Source organism: Trichechus manatus, unplaced genomic scaffold, assembly GCF_000243295.1.
Source record: "Trichechus manatus latirostris isolate Lorelei unplaced genomic scaffold, TriManLat1.0 scaffold00074, whole genome shotgun sequence".
NCBI lineage: Eukaryota > Metazoa > Chordata > Mammalia > Sirenia > Trichechidae > Trichechus > Trichechus manatus.
Genome location: NW_004444010.1, coordinates 11,507,232 through 11,531,511, shown reverse-complemented (window position 1 = coordinate 11,531,511; position 24,280 = coordinate 11,507,232). Strand labels below are relative to the sequence as shown.

Genomic DNA, 24,280 nt, shown 5'->3' with positions numbered 1-24,280 from the left:
AATATCTTCCTTGTTGTGTCCAGATGGATCCTGGCTTAATAATCTTCCCCCTGGCTGTACTTACAAACCATTCTGTTTTAGTACTTCCACTCTAATTGGCAGGACTGATTCTTATTTTTCTCAGGTAAGAGAATGAGGAAGTGAGAAAGTTTTGATGGATGTGAAAGTATCCCAGGAGCTTCTGCTCTATGTTCTATTGACTACTGAGCACAGCAGGTACCAGCAGCACATCCCAGCCTTACGGATCAACTCTGATGTAAATTTGACAAAGCACACTGGATTCTATTATATGAAGGTGACTCCAGGTGATGGCAGATAGCCTAAAGGGGAGATCAAAAGCAGTGGAAGCAGTTTATTCACTGACATGACTCCAGAATGCTTGGTCTGATGAGACAGACCACAATCCAAGGAAAGATGTGATGAAGAAAATATTTATTTCCTTGTTCCTAAAAGATCAGTGCAAAATACCAATAATGCAATTCAGCTGAAACTGTCTTTTGGAAGCCTCCCCTGTCACATGACTGCGCAGTTAATGTCATTAGAATATTGCGCTAGAGTCCTGGTTTACAGCAAGAGAACTGCTGTTCACATCCTACAATGACATTAAGTGAGGCCAGCATCTTGTACAACAAGGCACCTTGTCTGACAACACTGCCCCTGAAAGCCATCTGATTTGTCATTTTGTTCTTCCATTGCAGGCATCCTTAGACCATGCTTAGGAAAGTATTTTTAGAATCATATATTTAGCTGAATCTTATATACCACCTGAAGGAAGCCAACTCCAAATAAAAACAGCACTGAGCATCATGGTAATTATTATTTATAATTACTTCCTCACGGTATGTTGGCTCATACATTTTAATGGCACTCTCTCTGCAATGGTGATTGCCAACCTTCCTGGCATTTGTGGGGATAACTGCTTATCCCAATAGAAATAATATAGTCTGAAGCGATTTCACAGGCAGCCTAAATCTTCCCTGCCTCACTTCACCCTAGAGGTTATTTTAAATGCATAGGGCTTAGGGAAGAGGAAGAGGTAATGGCTATTCTACTTTGGAAGTTGCTCACACAGTGGCTCCTGATATTCAACTTTCTGGCAGGGATCTGGGTGGGTGTAAAATACCTCCCAGGCAGGCGGACAAAATTTACTGCCAGCAGCTGGAAGCTCGTTCATTCCAAGAGTCGAGAATGAGCTTGCCTCCAGGAAAGAAGCCAGGAGAGACTCCTCCGTCTCCCCACTCTTTACTGTTCGCTGGAAAGGGGATGGGAAAGAAATCAAGTACACTTTTAAAAGGCACTAGGGATGGAAATGTGTCTTTAAAAAAGGGCAACATAGCATGAGTGGATTTTTACATTATACCTATATGTGTAGTAGTTTCTCTTTATGTAGTGAATTGTCTCTAGAACATGTAAAAATCACTGATTATTTGACAGAATCTGGGGAACACAGAGAGATTGGCAATGTTAGGAATCCCTGGAGATCAAACATCAGAAAGGAAGAGGAAACGCCTTTACAAATAAGTCTTGAGAAATCTGATATTTCATCCAAGAGCAATTAACACAGGTCTTTAAGAAGATATTGTTTCAATTTGGGTTTGCCCCAAAAGCAGAGCCTGAGAGGAGAATTGAGTGCAGGTGGGAGGTGATCCCAGAAAACAGGAGACAAGTACGAGGGAGACTGAGACAGAAAGGAGAAAAAGACAACGTAGGATATATTATTGAAGTCAGTGCAGTGAGCAAGAAGAGGGTCTCCATTCTGCTCAAATCTCCTGAAAAGCCTGTAGAAAGCTTTGCAGAATTGTTCATCTGAAAGACAAGAGGCTGGAGGATTTATTAATTGGCTCTAATGCTTTATTAGTGAGGGCTGTTGTTAGGGTGGAGAGTCCCTGGGTGGTGCAAATGATTAACGTGGCCAGCTGTTAACTAAGAGGTTGGAGGTTGGAGGTTCCAGTCCACCCAGAGGCACCTCAGAAGAAAGCCCTGGCAATCTACTTCTGAAAAATCCGCCATTGAAAACCCTACGGAGCACAGTTCTACTCTAACCGACATGGGGTCGCCATGAGCCAGAATCAGCTGGATGGCAACTGGATGGTTGTCAGCATGGGGTGATTCATGTTCCTGCATTTGCAGATTTTGATTGCAAGCATGGACCCAGTGAGCTATGCTGTGAGCCCTTAGACAGAACGCAGAAAGACAAGTGAGACGTGTTTGATGTAGATGTGTTTGAACTGAGGCTGCACTGAACTGTCTACTGCAACTGGGGCTAAAAATCAGAAGCTGTCCAAGAAAATGAGTGGGGGCCCCTGAGGCATCTGCTACATACATCCACCGAAGAAGGCAATATCATTCAAATGATGATGTCAACTACATCTAGAACCTCTAACAACATTTTGAGGGTTGTCCATATTCTGTCATTTTAATTCTAAACTCCTTTGTGTCTCTATTCTGACATTGCTGTTTTACAGGTTCTAAGTCTTTGCTAAAGTTCCCATTATCCTTAATCCTTGCACAAATACTTGAGTTAAAAAGTAGGTTATAATTTCAAAAGAACAACAGGATGTATTTATTTCCTAGTAGTTTGATATTACTATAGGTTGTCTTTTGGAAATTCTTATTTTAAAGGAAACGATTGACAGATGTGACTCCATAAAAATGAAAAAAAAAAAAATATGCCAAAAAATTCCATAAACAGAATTAAAGGCAAAGAATGAGGAAAAACTTATTTGCAGAAAAAGCAAGCTTATTTTCAGAAAAAAAAAAAAGTGACGCAAATCAATAAGAATAAATATGCACGGCACAATAGAAAAGTTAGTAATTTATGTAAGAGAAATGTAAATGGAAAATAAACATTTGAAAAAAGAACCCTCCAAAAAATCAAAGTGAAAATACAACAGATTTAAAAAGCAGTTAAAAAGTGATCATGCCATATACCGCAGGGTTCAAGGAAACGGGACTCTCATGCCTTGTTGAGAGTGTAAAATCATAGTTATTCAGGATGTCAACTTGACGATGTAAATTTAAAAAAAAATCTAATTCTATTTCCTGGAATTTATCCACAAAAAGAGGTATTTATATGAGTGCAAATTCACATTATTTATAACAGAAAAATAAAAGGCAGAAGCAAAATGAAAAGCCAGCGATAAGAGATTGATTAAATAAATTATTCCTATATTGCTATTTATAATCAGACTTTCAAAAGTATATTTATAAGTTAAAAACAGTTGATAATACAGTATATATTTTGTTTGTAAAATATGGAATATGCATATAGAAAAAAATGAATAGTTATACACCAAGCTGTTAATGGTTATCTTTGGGTAGTAAACTTTCTGGTGATTTATTTTCCTTTCAACCTCTCTTATTTGCGCATTTTCTACAATGCACATATGTACTTTTAAATATTAATAAAAACTATTTTTCAAAAATTCTACTTTAGTGGTAAAGCGAATGTGATGGTTAAGGTTATGTGTCATCTTGGCTGGGCCATGATTCTCAGTGGTTTGGCAGTTACGATGTAGTTTGGCAGTTACGATGTAGTTTGGCAGTTGTATGATGATGTGATCACTTCCATGATGAGATTTGCTATAATGCGATCACCTCCATAATGGGATCTGCAGTGAGTAGCCAATCAGTTGAAAGGGAGTTTCCTTAGGGGTGTGGCCTGCATCGAATACATAAGTGGACTTTCTGGCAAGACTCATGGGCTTTTGCTCACTCTAGATACTGCAGCTGGCTCCTATTCATCTGACCTCTGGTTCTTGGGACTTGAGCTAGCAGCTTACCTTCAGTGTTGCCTGCTGATCTTGGGATTTTTTGGTTTTTGCAGCCTGTGAGCAAAAGCCCTGCTCTCTGACCTGCCGAACTTGAGTTCGCCAGCCCTTGTGGCTACGTGAATCAGGAGAAGCCTCCAGGCTGACCCATGGTTTCCCATACATGGTAGTTATCTGTGTAAGAACTATCAGGTGTGGGCTATAGGAAGCGAAGCATAAAAGTACAAACTGGATAGTAGAAATGGAAAAATCATTCTTAGAATAAAAGAAATTCAATGATAATGCTTTCTCTCCAAATAGCCAAGTTCTTTCCACGATTACTGCCCAGTAATTGTGAATTTGCTAGAAAAATGGTAAGCTAATTAATTACTAAAAGTTTCTTTCCTAATCATACTTATGATTTCTAAATGCCCTTATCAGTTTTCCCAACATTTCAAAGTGATGTATTGAATCTACAAAGTTTACACAGAGGCATGGAATTAAGAAGCATATGCATGAAAGACTTCGACAAAATCAGTAAGAAGAAGAAGGTTGAAAGTCTCATATGCCCTTTCTTTTTGGTGGTGTCATTGCCTTCACATTGCAGCACTGATCTCCTGGGGATTCAAAAGCAGAAGACTCCAAAGACTATGATTCACCACTTTGTGGGTGATTCATTTGTCATCCTGGTCTGGCACTTTTTTTTTTTTTTTTTTTCTCTCTTTCTCTCTCTCTATTTGATCTTTCCTCATCAAGGAAGGCTGACAAGATGATCTTAACCAAAAAAAAAAAAAAAAATCCATTGCCATCTAGTTGACTCTGACTCATAGCAACCCTGTAAGAACAGAGTAGAACTGCCCCATAGGGTTTCCAAGGCTGTAAATCCTTACAGAAGCAGACTGCCACATCTTTCTCCAGCAGAGTGGCTAGTGGGTTCAAATTGCTGACCTTTCTATTAGCAGCCGAGCATTTTAACCACTATGCCACTAGGACTCTTAGCACAGCTGAAAATAGACTGGAGGAAGCATTTGCCAAATGTGGGGTCCAAACAATGGATTGGGACCAAACAAAAAACCAAACCTGTCACCGTTCAGTCGATTCCCACTCACAGCGACCCTATAGGACAGAGTATACCTTTCAGCTAGCAGCCGAGCTCTTAACACTTCGCCACCAGGGCTCCACAGGTTGGGACATGGGGAGTCAAATCAGAAAACTGAGGAATACTTGTGCAGGCAGATCAACAAGGTGAGGCAAAAGTAAATAAAGGAACATGAATAAAAAAGCAAGGTGATGATTAATCAAGAGGCAGATACACAAGAATATGAGTCAAATGATAGGTCTCAAATTAAAAGGTCAGGCTATAATGGACACTTGACCAGAGTCCAAACTATATACAGAGATTAACATCAGGGACAGGAGTGTAGTCCCTACAAGTACTGAGATTCTAGGGAAGGGGATCTAGGCAGGAACCCACCTAACTAGATAACTGGGACTCTGGATCAAGAAAATCCAATTTCTAGGAAATTGGGATACCAAGAAGACCAACTAGGGGATTACTTGAAACTTGAACAAGTGTGTTTTGATTCATTATTTTCCTTCATCCACAAACGATTGGTCCTACCAGTAGGGGTGGGACCAAAACAATAAGTAATGATTTAAACAGTCCCATATTTGCAAATTTGAGAGATACAGGAATAATGAGCCAAACAGATAATTAACAATGCTAGACACTCCTGATCCTCTCTCAAGCATTCCTAATTTGAATGCATTTCAATTTTAATATACTCAGAGACTTCCAATGTCTGTATTTAATCCATTCCCAAAATGCAAGTATAAATTAGATATCATAATTAAATAACATGTTAAGATAAACATCTGAAGCATAAACACTTTTTTTTCTTTATGTGCCCCTTCTCATTATTTCCTGCCACTCCCATTAGACAACTCCCTGTATTGTCCACCGTCAAGTCAATTCTGTCCCTCTGAGCTCCCTGTTACCCACACTGTGATCATCAACTACCTTCTCAAACTGTAACATAAAGATTGTTTTATTTTCCTTTCTGTGTCAGGACAGGAAGCAAAGGCTAGGGGGTGAGCATTCTAGAAGTAAAGTTTGCTCTGCAGCACAGCCTCAGGAGCTAGAGGAAGGCGTCAGGGAGAATCTCAAAATGTACAAATCCTGGTCCTGACAGGCACTTGTACCAGCCAAGGCACCTTCCAGGTCCAGACACAATTAGTCTGAATTTGTTTCCCAGGATTACAATTCTCTGTCTGGTAAAAAATAAAAAAATAAATTTAATTCTGTCAAAATTGTTCCTGTAAGCTCAGGGATCAATTCCACATGCCAGATGACACAATTAAAAACAAATTCTTTTTTTTTCCTTCAGGGCAAGCACCTTTATAAGTTAGCAATTTAATACTCTGCTTTCTTTAAATTATTGCAACCAAATTAAGATGTACTCATTTGGAAAGCCTGTATTAAGGAGGGACTGCAACCTTTCCACGTATGAAAACAAGACACTCTTCCTTAAGCATTTGACCATAAGCTTTTCATTACATCATTTCAGCCTATCTCTTCCTATTTTGTCCCTGGAGAAAATATAGAAGAGCTTTATATACAGATCAGTGTTCTAGCATTTTGTCTGCAGGATAGATTGTTCAGATGTCTCATCCCTTCAACTCATACTGAACATGGTGACAACAAATTTCCTTATCACTGTTACCGTGGGGATCCAGATTGAATTGAATTCGACTATGCACTTTTACCAAAAAGTGGAATTCTTTTGCATAAATGACCCCACACTCTGTCCTTTCTTCACCATCTCTATCTTTTTTTTTTTTTTTCAGCTCTAAGTCTGTATCCTGAATGTCTAAGGATCAACAACCACGAGAGCATTGTTACTACACTGCCAAAGGCTCCACCCCTCACTGTATCTCTATCTACTACTCCTTGGGTTTCTTCCATCTGCCCTGGAGAGGAAGTTTAAGAAAGGGTGGTTCCAAGTTTTGAGGGGCCTGAGGTTTATATAATTTGGTGGCCCACCTGCATCTTGTAGACCTTTCAATCTTTCTCAAGTAAAGAGTCAGGGAGATGCCCTGTGTGGTGATGGTGGAGGACTCTGACTTGGTAATCTTATATCAACAGAAGAAAGTTTTGAAAAGACAAAACACAGCTTTATAAGATTGAATGTTGAGCTTTACACTTAATCCAAGCCAGAAATAATAACAAGAGCTAACATTTATTGAATCTTACCATCTACGAGGTGCTGTGCTAAGTGATGTACATGTTTTACCCTTATTTATCAAAACCATATTATGAGATAGACATTTTCATTATGCACATTTTACAGATGAAGAAACTGAGGCTTAGGAGGTAAGGAAGCCTCTAGAGCAGAGTAGATTCAGGTTTTGAACTCAGGCAGTTTGACATCAAGGTCTGTGCTCCTAACCAGAATGCTACACTGTCTCCCGGGAGGCAGAGCTCCTCCAGGTGATCTTCTTGCCCTTACAATAATTCTTCCACTTTTTTTAAAGGTATGAACAAACATCCCTCAAACTGAACAACTGAAATACAGGTAGTCCCTGACTTAAGATGTATTTGAGTTACAACAACCAACCCCCAAAGACAAATAAAGATTGGATTTATAAAGATACTGATAATAAAAGGCAATAATATGAAAACTAAAAACTAAATAAATAAATAAAAATGAGATGTTTGACTTACATCAGAATTGACTTAAGATTAAGTTGTTGAGAACGGAACTCCATCGTAAGTCGGGGACTACCAGCAATGGGAAGGAAGAATGGTGATGATTATGAGAAAATGAAAATACGGGAATAAAATTCAGGAGTACAGTCAAATAAACTTCACAACTAAATATCTATAGAGCTAACAAGCATGATCATAGCTCTGTTAGACATAAATACACTCATTCATGTATTCAACATGCACTGATACCTTCTATGGGCCAGGCATTTGAGGTGCTGGAAATCCTGAGTTGAATAATGCACACCTCCCTAGGAGCTCATAATTTAGTAGAAGAAGAAAAAACAAAATAAGAAAGTCAAGAACTAAATGGCAGATTGTTCAGGTAAATATCTGTTAATAATATGATTTTTATTTAGACAGAGCAAGTTTTAACTGTTGCTCTCATTGATTTTTTTTCCTCTTCTCTACTATCTGGAAAGAACATGCATCTTAATTGTTTTCACTGGCACTATTTATGATCAAATCTTCTTCACACAAACATACAAGTTAGAAGATTAAGGTCATAGCAGATTGCCCTGTGGGTAAGATGTCCTAAGCCTGTATCTCCCTTGCCACCTTCTTTTTTATATCAAGTACTAGAATTGCCCCATTTTAGTTGATGGAATGTTCAGAGACATGGAACAGAAACCTGAGCTGAAGTTCTAAGGGACTCTGGGATCTTTCCTTAACATATGCCAGCTCCCAGGGGATTTGCCTTACAGATGGGGTCGGAAAGAAGCAGGTCCTGTATGTTCCCTAGCCTTCCTTCTACAAGATCCCATAGAGCACTGATTTTTTTTAGGCTGAGCCTTCATCCAGGTAAGAAGTTGGGAAGTTGAAGGAATGGGGCTCTGGGCTCTCTCTATCCTACTGAAAATAGGCCAGTCCCCTCTAGTCATTGGGCTTTTGCATATGCTTTCCTTTGAAGAAATGACTCCATGGCTTAACAAATACCTGAAAATAACTGTGGCAAATGCTTGAGGAAACAAAATTCTCTTTGCTTGGGATAGAGATAGTACTAGATCCGCCCCACCCCATTTTAGTTGATGGCATATTCAGAGACATGGGACAGAAACTGAGCTGAAGGAAAATGGAGAAAGAATGGATTTCAGACTTCAATTATCTAAGAATGTAGGAGCCAATAAGAGGGAAATCTAAGCCAGTAGGAGGGAGAAGGAGGAATCAAGAGCAAAGTTAATGACCTGTAGGAAGACCCAAAAACCAAACCCCTTACTGTCAAGTCTATTCTGACTCATAGCAACCCCATAGGACAGAGCAGAACAGCCCCATAGAGTTTCCAAGGAGTGTCTGGTGGATTTGAACTACCAACCTTTTGGTTAGCAGCCGTAGCGCTTAACCACAATGCCACCAGGGTTTCTGTATTTGGCCTTTAAGACAGGAATGGACAATCCACTGGTAGAGACAGAAAAAGAGGATAAAGGAGTAAGTAAACCTGTGGTCACATAGAGTATGTTCGAGGCCCAGATATGTCAATGCTGTTCTTTTAGGCATATGCCCCTGTCCCCAGACACGCTGAAGAATATGCCTCTATTCAGCAGTCACACGTGGGCTAGCCTAACACTCATTCTTACACTTGAGCCCTGGTGGCTCAGAGGTTAAGAGCATAGACTATTAACCAAAAGGTTAGCAGTTCAAATCCACCAGCTGCTCCTTGGAAACCCTATGGGGCAGTTCTCCCCTGCCCTATAGGGTCACTATGGGTCTAAGGCAATGGGTTTTTTTAAAACTTGTTCTTTAGTTCCAGAAGTCAGGAGGTAGTCTGAGAACAGTACCTTAGTCTGCCCCTCCCCACATCTATTTTCACCATTAACAGACTTAAGTGGTCTTACCTTGCACTCTACATGAGCCGACAATATGTGCCAGGAGATACTTTAGACCACATGAGACCTATTCCTTAGAACAGCAGTTCTCTATTAAACTTTATTGCATCAGACTCATCTGGGAAGCTTCCAGCGTCCCTGGTTCTGCTCACAGAGAGACTCTGATTCAGCAGAACTGGGATGAATTTCAAAAGTTTACATTTTTAAAAAATTGCCCGAATGACTGTGACATAGGTCAGACTGTGGGACCATGCTTTGAGGAATATGTCTCTGTAAAGGGTATGGTTTCTGTGCTGAAATCACTGACCAGCAACTCCTCTGGAAATAATGATGCTGTGAACTCCAGTGTAATAAAACTGTTCATCGTCCCTACTTTATACAGCCTTCTTTGGTGACTTTCACACATGAGTTTATCTCACATTCTGAGATTAGCCTATTTGCAAACTTGAGCGCCTCACAACAGAGAATCACCTTCGTGTTGCTCTTGCCATGCGCCATCCATCAGGCCAAGCTAAAAGGTCTCGGCAGGTTTTGATTGTTCCTCAGTCCCTGAGAAACAAGCCTCTTTCATCTCTGCTTACAGCTCTTGGTAGCCATGTGATTACAAAACTCAACTTAGAATTTCACTCCCAAAACCAGACCTACAGACCTCGTTATATCAGAAACCAGCCATATAGTAAAGTGAGAAAAATGCTTTCAAATCTCACTTTCTGGTTTCCAATTGATTATAAATTTGTGAAGAATTAAGTGGTAGAGATGAAATCTTCTGAGCTTTGTCTTGACTCAGAGGTTAATTCCTTTGCAAAATTTGAAAGGGGGAAGAAAAACTACTATGCTTTTTTCTTTCTTAAAAGAGGAGGACAGATCTGTTGACTAAAATAAAGTGCAATGACTTATATCAGCTCATTCTTCCCCTCAGTGCTGACACTTAGCAATGTGTCAACAATATGCCTTATAAGCCTGGGTCGGCCTTACACACAGGTGTGCTAACTGGGTTCTCATACCATTTGTTGTCTTGTTTTCCCTTTCCAGAAGATCTTTGAGCTTGTGAGAGAGGATTAGATAAAGGAGCTGTGCTCATTGGTATTTTCTCCATGCTGAGGCTCACCCAATTTTCAGTGAAAATTAATTTATCTTTTTTACAAAATCAACATTAATTAGCATATTATGTTCAATGGGCCAATTCTTTAACAATATCTTGAAGCATAAACAGAATTATCCAATGAATGCCCATTAAAATAGTTATGAAAGAACTTATGGGCAATCAAAGCAAAACAAAACAAAATATATTGTGAAATTTACCAAGTTATCAAAAACCGAAAAAACCAAACCCGTTTCCATCCAGTTGATTCTGATGCATAGCTACCCTATAGGACAGAGTAGAACTGCCCCATAGGGTTTCCAAGGAGTGGCTGGTGGATTTGAACTGCCGACCTTTTGGTTAGCAGCCGTCGCAAATTATCAGGGGGTATGAAAATATGAAGACAATGCCATTTAGTATCTAGGATGCAAATGCCCTAAAATGTCTATTTGGTCTCTACTCCTTTTTTTTTTTTTTTAATTGTAGTAAATGACAAAACATTTGTTGCTTCAACATTCTTCACATGTACAGTTCAGTGACATTAACTTATATTCATCATGTTATTGTTGGATGCCGTTGAGTCAGTTCCGACTCACTGTGACCTCATGTAACAGAGTAGAACTTCCCCATAGGATTTTCTTGGCTGTAATCTTTATGGAAGCAGATCCGCAGGTCTTTCTCCCATGGAGATGCTGGGTGGGTTCGAACCGTCAACCTGTCAGTTAGCTGTTCCACCATCAGGACCCCTTATGTTCATCATACCAAACCAAAAGCTGTTGCTGTCGAATTGATTCCAACTCATAGTGACCCTAAAGGACAGAGTAGAACTACCCCATAGGGTTTCCAAGGAGCAGCTGGTAGATTTGAACTGCCAACCTTTTGGTTAGCAGCCAAGTTCTTAACTACTGTACCACCAGGGCTCCTATGGTCATCATACTCCTTCTTATTTGATATTGAATTGTTTTATATAGAAAATATTAATCAAAAACTGCCTTCTTCATTGTGCTGGATATGTTGCTTTTGCTTTTCCAGATCCACAGGCTTTATCCAGTTCCACCTTACTCTGTGTTCCAGGAGGCTAACTCTTTTGAATTGCCAAAGCAGAACTCCCTGGCTGGCTACCTTCCAGGTGAGTTCAGCCAAAAGAAGCGCTGGTAGGTGATCAGAGAGCAGGAGGAATGAGAGGTCAGATAATTTATTCCCTTGGATCCTTCTCTGCTGAGCCACTGATTGGCTGTGGCTGCATTCTTCTAAAAGGCTCAGGCTCCAGTCTAACGGCCCTCTCCTACTGCTCCAGCTTTCTCTTGGTCCCAGTAACTGCTCCTTCGTCTTTCCTTTTGGTCCAAGGGATGGTCATGGTCATGGCTCTCTAATGTGCTAGCTCTGGGGTTTGCACTGTTCCTCATTGGTTCTCTAAACCCTGCCCACACCTTTGTAAAATCACTTAAATTCTTCTAAATTACCCGGTTTGTTTCTTGCCAAGACTTGTCTGATATTTTCACCCATCTTAATTCTTTTTACTTTTATATCTTCTCTGTAGGCACATACTTAGCTTATACTCTATAACTTTGCACAAGATGCTTTATAGACATCCTAAAATTGACCTAGTTGCTTTTCAAAGACCGTAAACTCCTTGAAAGCAAAGAACTTGCCTTTCATTTCTGTGTATCTGTCAATGCTTGAACAAAGTGATTTGTATCAATTGATGCTAACATTTGTTATTTCTTTTATCTTGCTGGTTCAGTTCCATAATGACAATGTTCAGAAATAGTAAAATTAGTGTTATGAGAGCAAAACCAGAAAGAGAAGAAAAAAATTCCTAATACTGAAAATAAGTAGAATGAGTACTATTTAAGGAATCCCTGGGTGACACAAATGGTTAAGCACTCAGCCACTAACTGAAAGGTTGGCAGTTTGAATCCACCCAGCATCACCTCAGAAGAAAGTCCTGGCAATCTACTTCCAAAAGATCACAGCCATTGAAAACCCTATAGAGCACAGTTCTACTCTGACACACGTGGGGTCGCCATGAGTAGGAAATTTACTTGACAACAACTGTTTTCATTTTGTTCCAAGTACCATTTATCTAGGGAAATCCTGTGCTTTTTCCTTAAATCTAACTTAAGCAATAAATATGGAGAGTTAATAAATGCTTAATTTGTACCTAGATTTAGGCTGTCTTTCTATAATGCCAAAACAACTGTCAGTTCAGTATAACTTGAAACAAATTAATAGAAAATGACAATGAGTGACTTGGTGACATAGACACAGCCTACATCTTAGATCCTAAATTGTCAGCATCACTAGGCTATATCCTGAGGAAATTATATCCCAGTATTTTAATAACAGCTCTCCAGGGATCCAATGATTTATAATTGTTTTGTTCTGGGACACGACATCAATTGTATTAGCATTTAATAAACAAGCTGTACCAGTTTGCTTGCCCCATGCAGTCGATGCCTCTATTTAGATGCACAGATGGTTCAAAACATCCCAAAACACTTTAATAACACAGCTGACTACACTTGGGCATATTAAAATTTATCAGTGGATGGCGAGATGAACCCAAGTGCCCAGAAAATGTTTTACCTTGTCAACGTACTTGTATATCTCACAACCATGTCAGGACACCCAAATTAAAGTTCTTCAGATAAATGTCTGTCTGTATTAAAACTGACAATTTACGACCCCCAAATTCCATTTACAGTTCCAGAGAGTATAAGGTTAGATAAGTAAGGTCAATATTGGTAAAATGCTGGTCTGAGAGAAACTACAATGACTTACTTATTGAGCACTTACTGTGTGCTAGGTACTGTGCTAAGAACTTCATAAATATCATTTATTTAATAATTACACAAGACAATAAGACAATTATTATTATCTCCTATTTACAGATTGAAAAACTGAGGTATAAAGAAGTTAAGTTGCACAAAGTCACAATATTTAGAAGTCTTACAACCAAGATTTGAACCTAGACATCCCGGTTTCTGAGTCTACATCATAAAACCACTACGCTGCCATCTTAGGGGAATTTAGATCCAAGCAAGTCTAGAATGCCCTGGTAGCGCAGTGCTTAAGCGCTTGGCTGCTAACTGAAAGGTTGGCAGTTCGAAACTACTACTGCTGATTCATACTGATAATCCTGAGACTCCAAGACAACATAGTTTATCTTTCATGTTCTTTTTTTGTCCTCTAAGGTTAGTAAATGTGCAACAAAGACATGTTAGAAGGATTTCTATTAAAATATTTGTTTAAAATGTTGGTAAATTAAAGCTTCAATTATCTGGAATTTCTCTTATGCAAAATCGTCATTATCTGTTCCTAAAGGTGGTATTCCAATTTTCAGAAGGTTTAAGAGCAGAAGTCTTGGGATACAAGTCCTTGAAAAAAACTAGGCTAACTGGTGGATCAAAAAAGATACAAATCTGGATGGAAAATGACATCATGATTTGTCCATTTTTACCATATATATACATATCTGGAAAAAAAAAATCTCTCCATTGGTAAGATAGTACACAGTACTGGAGAAGCTAGCACAACTTGTACAAGGAAAGGTCATGGAAGCTCCATAGACACATCCAAACTCCCTGAGGGACCATATTGCTGAGTAGAGGGCTGTGGGGACCATGGTCTCGGGGAACATCTAGCTCAGTTGGCATAACACAGTTTATAAAGACAATGCTCTACATTCTACCTTGGTGAGTAGCATCTGGGGTCTTAAAAGCCTGTGAGCAGCCATCTAAGATACTCCACTGCTTTCACCCCTTCGGGAGCAAGGGAGAATGAAGAGAACAGGATACAAGGAAAAGATTAGTCCAAAGGACTAATGGATAACAGCTACCAAGGCCTCCACCAGACTGAGTCCAGCACAGATAGATGGTGCCTGGCTACCACCACTGACTGCTCTGGCTGGGATCACAACTGAGGGTTCTGGACAGAACTAGAGAAGGATGTAGAACAAAATTCTAACAGAAAAAAAAAAAACAATCAGATTTACTGGCCTGACAGAGACTGGAGAAACCCCGAGAGTATGGCCCCCAGACACCCTTTTAGCTTGGTGGTGAAGTCACTCGCAAGGTTCACCGTTCAGCCGGGGATCGGACAGCACCGTAAAACAAAATGAGACTAATGAGGCACAGCAGTCCAGGGACAAGGACTAGAGGGCAGAAGGGGACAGGAAAGCTGGTGATAGGGAACCCAAGGTTGAGTAAGGACAGTGTTGACATGTAGTGGGGTTGTTAACCATTGTCATAGGGCAATATGTGTACTGTTTAATGAGAAACTATTTTGTTCTGTAAACCTTCATCTGAAGTGAGAATAGCAGCACAACTGGAAGAATGTAATCTACGTAAGCGAATTGTACATGTAGAAATTTTTGAAATGGTGTATCTTTGGCTATGTATATTTTCACCAAAAAAAAAGTTCCTCCAAGGCCGAGAAGGGAGCGTGTTGACATGTCATGGGGTTGTTAACCAATGTTATGAAACAATATGTGTACCGACTGTTTAATGAGAAAATATTTGTTCTGTAAACCTTCACCTAAAGTACAATTAAAAAAAAATTTCCCCACTGATTATTGACTACTTCTTGATTTTTTCCCCAATAATCAGAAGAGTGATAAAGTTCAAAATTACTCTAAAAGCAGTGGAAAGAGCTATGTGACCCGAGGAAAATTCTGTAACCTCTCTGAGTCTTAATTTCATCATCTTTAAGAGTGTTATTAATACCAGCATTTTGAGGTTGTTGTAAGCATCATGAAATAAAATCTGCGCAGTGGTTGGCCCAGAGCAGTGGCTCAAAAGGAGCAGTTATGGAGGAGTGCAGCAAAATTGTTTAAGAAAACGGCTTCAAAGCTAGAAGGCTCATACCCAGGTTTTCTGCTTGTTAGCTACGTGACCATGGGCAAGTTGCTCACACTCTTTGTGCCACAAGTTTCCTCATCTATAAACGAGATAAGAATAGTATCTATCTCATAAGGTTTTTGTGAGGATTCAAGGACTTAATAAAGCATGTACAACTGTGCCTGGCACATTAGGAATAACTGAATGTCAGTTTTGTTGTTTTGTTTTGGAGTCCATCTTCCTTCATTTTACAGATCGGAGAACTGTAAAATATTGAAGTTGTTAAGGATCTCATTTTACTTGGACCCACAATCAACACCCATGGAAGCAGCAGTCAAGAAATCAAACGACATATTGCATCAGGCAAATCTGCTGCAAAAGACCTCTTTAAAGTGTTAAAAAGCAAAGACGTCACTTTAAGGACTAAAGTGCACCTGACCCAAGCCATAGTATTTTCAATCGCCTCATATGAATGTGAAATCTGGACAATGAATAAAGGAGACCAAAGAAGAATTGATGCCTTTGAATTATGGTGTTGGTGAAGAATATTGACTATCTCATGGGCTGCCAGAAGAACAAACAAATCTGTCTTGGAAGAATTACAGCCAGAATGCTCCTTAGAAGCGAAGATGGCAAGACTCTGTCTTACTTACTTTGGATGACATGTTATCAGGAGGGACCAATCCCTGGAGAAGAACAACATGCTTGGTAAAGAAACAGTCAGCAAAAAAGAGGAAGACCCTCAATGAGATGGACTGACACAGTGGCTGCAAGAATGGACTCAAACATAGCAACTATTGATAGGATGCTGCAGGACCAGGCAACATTTCGTTCTGTTGTACACAAGGTCACTATGAGTTGGAGCCAACTCAACGGCCCCTAACAATAACAACGGCAGTCTTCAAAAGACTGGTTCCTTCTTATCAGGTCTCAGATGAGTTATCATCTTGTGTAAATTCTCTTTGCTCATCTAACTAAAGTAGGTTTCTCTCTTATGTTGTTGCCTTTTATTTACTAGAGTATGTTATTTCTCCATAGTCCTTTCACAATCTATATGTTCTTGCGTGTTTATTCGCAATCCTAAATTTCTTCACAGTGTCTGGCACACAGCTAAAACTCAAATGTTGATTAGCAAATGAATGAATGAAAAACTTTTTTTCATTTGTCAGTTCTCAGCTTATATCTAGATTCCCCCAGGAAGCCTTCCTTGAGTCCCTAAGACTGGATTAGGCATCTTTCCTGTGTACTGGGGAGCTCTTCCATATTGGGACATTCATCTCCGCATATGGCATTTTCTCTTTATTTGTTCATCTCCCCACCAGATGATTAGCTCCTTGTGGCTGACACTGTACATCCTTCATCACTGTATCCCAGCACCTAGCACAGTGCCTGGCACATAGTAGGCACCCAACAAGAATTTGATTCAAGTGAGAAGTCTGAAGGTTGGCACACTATTTTTAGAAAAGAAGACAGATAATATTTATTTATTTTTTGAAAGCTAACATTTATTGAGAGTGCTTGTTTTGTGCTGGATATTATACTACATGTTAGTATTTATTATAGCAAATACTTAGCAGCTAAGTGGTAGTTGTTAATTTCCTCAGTTTCACTAATAAGTAAATGGAGACTTAGAGAAGTCAGAGCTCCCAGTCACACAGGCAGTGAGAGTCAGTTTCAGTATCCCCGGATCCCCAGACTTCAACATCCCATTCTGGTGTGGCTAGATCACACTGCCTCTTGGCTGAACATGCTTATGGATCCATGTGGTGACACTTTCTTCCGTGTTAATAATGTTCCTGTCTTCTCACTTAGCTGGTCAACTCTATTAGAGGCTAGGAACAAAGAAAGCCTTTACAATCCCTTTGTATTTTGTCAACAATGTGAAGAGTGATTGAAACACAGCAGCATGCAGGAGATGCTACTTTGGGCTGCCTGACAAAGTGAATGTCTTCACGTATCTTGACATTTCACACACAGTATCAGCTTCCTTTCAAGAGTGAAACTAAATCTTGCCTTTCCCAATCTCTCAGGAAAAGCAGATGCTAAGTTAGAAGAAATGCGATGGGGGAAAAGAGCATACAAATGACAGCACCAGAAATGGTCTTGGCAGCTGTCACTGGCTTAGGTAGTTCTCTTAAGGAACTCATCTAGGCAGAAAATGCTGGTTCCTTATAAATAGTTCCCTATAGACTAGATGATTTTGACACCATCCCTGAAATCAACTGGCAGGGGGATAGGCTAAATAAGCACAAATGCCCTACAGGCGGAAATAGTTCCCTGTAGGTCTTTATTCCATTTTATTCAAACCCTCCCCTCCCTGGACTCTTCTTCCTATGCATATTCTCCAGCAGTAGAAACAGGCAATCTGGAATGTGTATGAAGAAGTTAGTTGAATGTGTTCCAGTCCCGCCTCCTGTGCATATATATGTGTTTTAAACATGAAATGGATAATGCACAAACCACTCATGCTGGCAGATAGCAAGTTTCAACAGATTCCTTTCTGAAACTGTACAGAATTTTTAGAACAGGCAATGAAGCAATACGGAAAGATATTGAGTGATTGAATAGTATAGAAAAAGTACTTGCTAAGGACTAAGATATGCAGGATTTAATATTGGATCCCCTGAAGATCTCAGACAAATCAATTGGCCTTTCAGAACCTCCTTTATACCACGTGCATGGGCTTTGAACTCAGTGTTCAGGTTGGAATCCTGTTTCTGATATAGGCCAGAGTGACCTTAGGCAATCATCTTGTCTGTCTGAGTCTCTGTTTTCTTGTCTATACAATGAGGCTAATAATATCAACCTCTCTCATTGATTTGTTGCAAAAAATAAATTTAGAAATGCATATAAACATAAAGTGCTTACCACAACACCTGATATACAGTAAGGGCTCAATAAATGTTGCTATTATTAGTAGTGTCCTCAAGTGAGGGAGTTGAGCCAGAAAATCTATAAGATCTTTTCCTGATCCAATGTTCCAAATACTTAGACTCAGAAATGTGGTGAGAGTGGGTAAAATAACAAACATTTGTCAGAACGGAGTCAGTGGAAGAGGCTGCTCCTTGGGTTCCAAGAAACTACCCTCTTCTTCTGGCCTCTGCTAGAGAAGCAGGGCTTCTGTCCTTCTCTTGGTTTGCTTGTCCATCTCCTTCATTAGCATCTGACTGCGATACTGCCTGTGTATATGGTTGCTTCATCAGAATCAGAATCCCTTTTTGTTGCATGCAGACCAGGAGGCACACACTTGGCAAGCAGATGACACCTTTGAAAAATGAAAAAAGTAGCTCTTCCTGGAGCCAGTCACAGCCCTGAGCAAGTGCATAGGCTCAGCAAGCAGAGCTCTTGCTGGATCTCAGCCCCACTCGATCCCTTGGCTTGGTGCCCTTGAACAGTGCACAACTTGCACATATATGTGAGACAGCCCTGGTCTCAGACTACTTTGAACATAATTTTTCTACTAACTCAGCACAGCCAGAGCTCAGTAATGAAGAAAGGAGGGAGAACGCAGGAAGAAGGATGGAGGAAGAGGAAAAATAAGGAGTGGTAAAGGGTTAGGGTGGGAAAAAGAGAATATAATTTACATTCAATAGAATGAAGGCAGTTTATCATTAAAAATAATAAATACTGTTCTAATCCTTAATAGTAATCCCTCCAACCCTACCCCTGCCCATGTTAAACCTATATTCTCTAGTTAAGCAGTGGTTTTTATAGGCTAAGCCTTCCATTAGTTAGAGTCACCCATGATTCTTGGGCTTAAACAATGTGCCATAGATCCAATTGAAGAAGGAGATCCATGTACTTTCTCAAGTCACAGAAATTGCCATTTATTCAGGGAAACCACAGTCTTAGGATTGGCACTCCACAAAGTCTAATTTAAATAATTTCTAGCTCTCTTTTAGTTTGCAAAGATCTACTGTAAGCCTTGATGTTCTTTTACTAGTAATCTAGACACTGAAAATAAATACATAAGGCTTTCTCCTTAAGAATGGATACTATGCTATTTTTCAGACTTCTCAATAGGCAGAAATTCACTCTATATATCCTTTCTCAAGGCTAAATTGTTTTGCAAGCTATAAGTAAAATATCATAGACCCTCACTGTGAAATATTTTTCTGTAATTAAAGTGAAAAACAACACTGAATTTACCTCCAGTGTATTCCTAATAGCATTAAACAGCCACAATAATAAAGGACACAAATCAAATATTGGGGATCTCTAAAATTTTGAAAATTTGTGATCTGAGAATCATAAAAATGACAATAAAATCTAAGTGTAATATAAATGCTAATATAATAAAGGATAGAGGGATTCATAAATATACCAGAGGAAGACAAAGTTTTTAACTAAGTACAAATGAACAATGATATTTCTATAAACAAGTTTATCCCAAGGCAGTAATGAACTTCCACAGAGAGAAGCTGCAACCTTTCCAGGAGGAGATGTCAGTGTTTCTAAAAACCATTAAAACATTTTATTTGAATGTGCACTATTAGAAATTCAGTAATCAACTTTGCAGAATCAGAGAATTACCGCGTCCTGGAACAAGGGAGAATGAAGAAAACCAAAAACACAAGGGAAAGATTAGTCCAAAGGACTAATGGACCACAACTACCACAGCCTCCAACAGACTGAGTCCAGGACAACTAGATGGTGCCCGACTACCATCACTGACTGCTCTGACAGGGATCACAACAGAGGGTCACAATAGAGCTGGAGAAAAACGCAAAACAAAACTCTAACTCACAAAAAAAGATCAGACTTACTGGTCTGACAGACTGGAGAAATCCCAAGAGTATGGCCCCCGGACACCCTTTTAACTCAGTAATGAAGTCACTCCTGAGGTTCACCCTTCGGCCAAAGATTAGACAGGCCCATAAAACAAAATGAGACTAAATGTGCACACCAGCCCAGGGGCAAGGACAAGAGGGCAGGAGGGGACAGGAAAGCTGGTAACGGGGAACCCAAGGTCAAGAAGGGGAAAGTGTTAACATGTCATGGGGTTGGCAACCAATGTCACAAAACAATATATGCATTAATTGTTTAATGAGAAACTAATTTGCTCTGTAAACCTTCATCTAAATTAAAAAAAGAAAAGAAAAGAAAATCACTAAGTAGCACATGTAAAAAGCAATCTACCCAGAAACACAGGGCAGTTATCCCACCCAGGCTTTTTCCCGCTCACATATTTAGAAATGCTACTTGAAATCTGGCATCCAGTTGGATTTTTCTATGTATGGTGAATTCCAGGAACAACAAGGTTGAGATTTATCACAATTGTTACAGCACAGCACTTATTCTAAGAGCTTACTTGGTGTAGTAGAAACCAGACTGCCCAAGCTAGCAGGAGACCTGGATTTGCTCTAACTTTGCTCTAATACTAACTGTAAGGTAAAGTCAAATCACTTAAGCTCTTATATTTTGTTTTCCTAACCTGGAGACAGTTCTATTTGTCAACAGTTTAAGATTAATAGAGTGATCAGAATTGTATCAATATTTGCAACCTGTCCTGGTAAAAGTAATAGTGCCTTGGACTAATCCAGGATGGTTTTTATTCCTATGAAATCATTTTGTTTCCCTTGCTTTGCAATATATAACAGGTTAAGATTATTATGGACATCTTGATTCTTTCACATTAAGATAAGTGTATAAAAATACTATAAGCTGGGAAGTACACAATGAGATGACAGCCCTGTCAGTATCAAATATATGCTCAAATAAATGATTCGTCAAAGTTGTTAGACAATAAGAACTAAAATAGTTTTCAGTATATTTATAGCATAAATCCAGGATCCTTAGAATTATTGTAGAAATGACCTGCATGCCTCAGTTCATTGAAACAGCCAAACTGTTTCAGAAACATTTCCTTCAACATCCCAAGATGTTTCTCCCAAGATTTCCATTTTCACAAAAACACCAATATATTCAAAAGACTTCCTCTTAATTACCGCAGCATGGTGAAGAGGAATAAGCATAGGCATTAGAATCTGACAGACCTGACCTGTAGTCCTCTCTTAGCCAATTACCATGTACAAACCTGGACAAGATATTCACCCTGCCCTTCAGATTTCTCATGTAAAAGAGGAAGAATAATAAATATTATCTTGGGTTGTTGTGAGAATTAGAAATAAGGCACAGACAATCTCTAGCATAAGTATATGTTCAATAAACACATGCTATGTATATTTATATAATTTTGCATTTGCATGCAGAAATATGTTATTATTCCATGAGCATTAATTTCTTTCTCAAACTACATTACGAGTTCAATGAGTATAAAATCTTTACACAGCATTGTGATGGTTAAAGTTATGTGTCAGCTTCGCTAGGACATTATTCTCAGTGGTTTGGCAGATATTATGTAATCATCCTCCATTTTGTGATCTGATGTGAGCAGCCGATCAGTTGAAAGGCCCGTCAGTTGAAAGCCAATCAGTTTCCTTGGGGGTGTGGCCTGTATCCAATATATGCTAATGTTCTTTGCTCCTCTAGAGAACCCAGTCTAAGACAAATATGTCTTTTGAATGTTTCACAATTTGGTAGGCCAGTTTGCATATAGTACTATAAAGGTCATTTTCTACCCCCAGAATCACATGTGGATTAAAAGCTCCCAAAGTACGTAATAGGAAGAAACGAAATTGTGTTTTAATTACTAAGATAATAATGGCCATCTACATACTGTTGGGACTGAGAAGAGAACAAAATGATGGGTTCCTGAATGGCTGACTCCTGAGAGGAATGAGGGTGTCCAAAGAATAGGAGAAAAGAAGCCTAGGAGACAAGAAGCCCTTGAATGAGGTCTCAGCCTGCACAGGGCTATATAGAGACTTGGAGGTTTTAGAAAAATTCTGGGACCTGTAAGGTTAGAAATAAATTTGAACAGAATGATATGTCAAAGGCTTTTGAGTGAAGTTATGGAAATTGCAAAGCATGAAGAGTTGTTAGAGTAGAGGCATCCCAAGGATCTGAGTTGAGTTTTGGTTGGCTCAGAGAAGAACAACTTTCTTTCTGAAATAAGACTTAGAAAAAACTTTACAGCTCAAGAAGGGTGACTGAATTAGTTCTGGCCTTGTTCCAAGCATTTTGAGAAAGAAAAGAAAATAAGTATGAAAAATAATTTATATTATCGGAAATATATCTACTTTATATTAAGGATAGATGATTTTATATCTTCACAGAAAATTTATGTCAAGAGCCTAGATTGAGAAATTAGTATTGATTATAGTATTGAGTTAACAAACCACATTGGTGTTTTATCTAAATGATCACAATAACCATCTTTGGGGTGCTGGTGGTCCAGTGGTTAAGTGTCTGGCTGCTAACCAAAAGGTCGGCAATTCGAATCCACCAGCTGCTCCTTGGAAACCCTCTGGGGTTCTGCTCTGTCCTATAGGGTCACTGTGAGTCATAATCAACTTGACCACAATGGGTTTTTTGTGTTTTTTTTTTTAAACCATCTTTAAACATTTCTAAAATACAAAGCAGGGAGAAGAAACTAGGAGCTGTTAGCCAGAGGAATAACTGTTCTTACATATTACCAGAAAGAAAACTGTCATGGAGTTAAGAGGTGTGTAGTTACCAGATTAATTTAATTTTCAATTCACCAGAGTTCTTGAGAGTACAGGGACCTTTCTTAAACCTGAATATGAAGTTATCTCAGTATGAAAGTTGGTTGCCTGAAGCTCAAAAGTATATGAGAATAAACCTGGACCCAAATGTGAAACAGTGGGTTGAGTTCTTTCTGCTTCCATAAACATGGGTATGTGTGTGGTATCTACATTACTGAAGTAAAGTGTCTAAAGAAAAAAAGATCCTCCTGACCAAAATGGCTTTGGGTAACAATACAGCATCAAAGATACTCAGCCTGGGGCATACTTTTCCAATTTCTTAAATGAGTTCTATTAGACTTAGAAAACACCAGAATTAGAATAAATGAAATAGCAACCGTCTATTATAAGCTACCTGAGAAGATATCTGTCTGTGTCTCTTTTTGTCCCCATGGTATCCACAAGTCTCTATTTCCAGGTTCTTTGCTGCAAAACACTCAATTTTACTCCTAAGAGCTTTAAGATATTTAAAGGTCACCCAGTACATACAGGTATTTTAACACAGGGCATAAAACAAGTATAAAAGCTGTACTCTGGAATTTATCTTTCCCTCAAATTTCTGTATTTGAGGGGGAGGTTTATCATCAGCCCTATGTATCAACCCTGACACCAGCACTCAATGGTAGCAGCTACCAGAATTGTCTCAGAAGTACGTAGAAAGCACCACTTAGGAAATGCTTGTTGATAGCTAAAATCAATTTGAATGGCAGACGTTATTGGTGGACAGGAATAAATGAGCCAAAACTTACTGCAGAAACCTTCTACCTATGTACTATGCATTATCTGATGTCCATACATTTTTTACTATGCTCCATAGAAGTTAGGATGGTAAAACTTTGTCTTGCTTACTTGGACATGTCATCAGGAAGGACCGACCAATTGCTAGAGAAGGACATCATGCTTGGTAAAATAGAGGGACAGCAAAAAAGAAAGAGGTCCTCAGTGAGACAGACTGACAAATAGCGGCAACAATAGGCTCAAACATAGCAATGATTACAAAAATGGTGCAGGACTGGGCAATATTTAGTTCGGTTATACATAAGGTCACTTTGAGTCTGAGCCAACTTGATGGCACCTAACAACAACAACAATCCTCTTGGTGTAAATAATTTTTTGGTTATCTCAACTCTTATATTACCTTTGAGGTCTAAGGTGCACCTGACCTAAGCCATGATATTTTCAATCACTTCACATGCATGCAAAAGTTGGAAAACGAATAAGAAAGAACGAAAAAGAATTAATGACCTTGAATTACAGTGTTGGTGAAGAATACTGAATATATCATGGACTGCCAGAAGAATGAACAAGTCTGTCTTGGAAGAAGTACAGCCAGAATGCTCCTTGGAAGAAAGGACAGCAAGACTTTGTCTCATGTACTTTAGACATGTTATCAGGAGGGACCAATCCCTAGAA

The 24,280-nt window shown here is 39.2% G+C and overlaps 1 protein-coding gene across 1 annotated transcript in view; it reads right to left on the bottom strand.

The window, feature by feature from the left end:
• RAB3C (RAB3C, member RAS oncogene family) overlaps positions 1-24,280 on the bottom strand; it is a 322,097-nt gene that overhangs the window by 260,789 nt on the left and 37,028 nt on the right. The window lies entirely within an intron of this gene.